At 32.7% G+C, this 990-nt stretch overlaps 1 non-coding gene across 1 annotated transcript; it reads left to right on the forward strand.

Moving 5' to 3' along the window:
* Nucleotides 1–531: 531 nt before the first annotated feature.
* On the forward strand, nucleotides 532–635 carry LOC126007612 (U6 spliceosomal RNA). The gene has a single exon (XR_007495139.1). It is a non-coding gene; the product is annotated as a U6 spliceosomal RNA (small nuclear RNA).
* The last annotated feature ends 355 nt before the right edge of the window (nucleotides 636–990 follow it).

The raw sequence follows: 990 nt of genomic DNA on the forward strand, positions 1-990 counted from the left end.
AGCCAACTCAACCTTTAAAAAAAAAAAACCTGTGGAATTGTGAGGTTTGGGGATATTTTTTTTTGATTTCTCATGTAGAATGAATGAATTATAAATATGTATAATAAATTATATTAATTTTGAAGATTAGAAGTTTAGAAATAAATTCATTCCCATCTAGATATAGGTAAAATGTGTCCTCTGACTCTGATATTCGAGGCCATTTTATTAGTTATTATGTTAGCTATCTAAAGGGAAATCAATTTTCCTTTTAAGGTAATGGAACATAAAACAATGACCTCACTATTATTTAAGTAATGTCTGTGTATTTTGTGTCTGTGTGTTGAAAAACAAACAAAATATTGATAGAAGATATATTTATATTACCATTAGTGAATGCTCAGTAGATAGGTGTTTTCACAATGTAATACTATAGAATATCAGACATTGCAAGTTAGTTGTGGCCTAGGTACAAAAATCAACTCATGGAAGATTGTCATATCATTTCATTTTTTTTGCTTATTTTTTCCTGTTAAAGTCTATGAGGAACCGTTGCTCGCTTTGCAGCACAGATACGAGAAATTGGAACTATACAGAGAGATTAGCAGCCCCTGTGCAAGGATGACATGAAAATTCGTAAAGTGTTTCATATAAAAAAAAAGTCTGTGAGAACATAGAAGTTTATATAAGTTATAGGTAAGATATCAGTGAGAGGGGCCGGAGAGATAGCATGGAGGTAAGGCGTTTGCCTTTCATGCAGAAGGTCATCAGTTCGAATCCCGGCATCCCATATGGTCCCCCGTGCCTGCCAGGAGCAATTTCTGAGCATGGAGCCAGGAGTAATCCCTGAGCACTGCCGGGTGTGACCCAAAAGCCACAAAAAAAAAAAAAAAGATATCAGTGAGAATATGTACAATTTGCTGAATTTATCAGACTTTTATTGTTATTACTTATTTTTGAATTTTAACAATATATAGTATTAATTTTATCATATAGATATTATTAAACCAA

The sequence above is a fragment of the Suncus etruscus genome, chromosome 4 (assembly GCF_024139225.1).
Source record: "Suncus etruscus isolate mSunEtr1 chromosome 4, mSunEtr1.pri.cur, whole genome shotgun sequence".
Lineage (NCBI taxonomy): Eukaryota > Metazoa > Chordata > Mammalia > Eulipotyphla > Soricidae > Suncus > Suncus etruscus.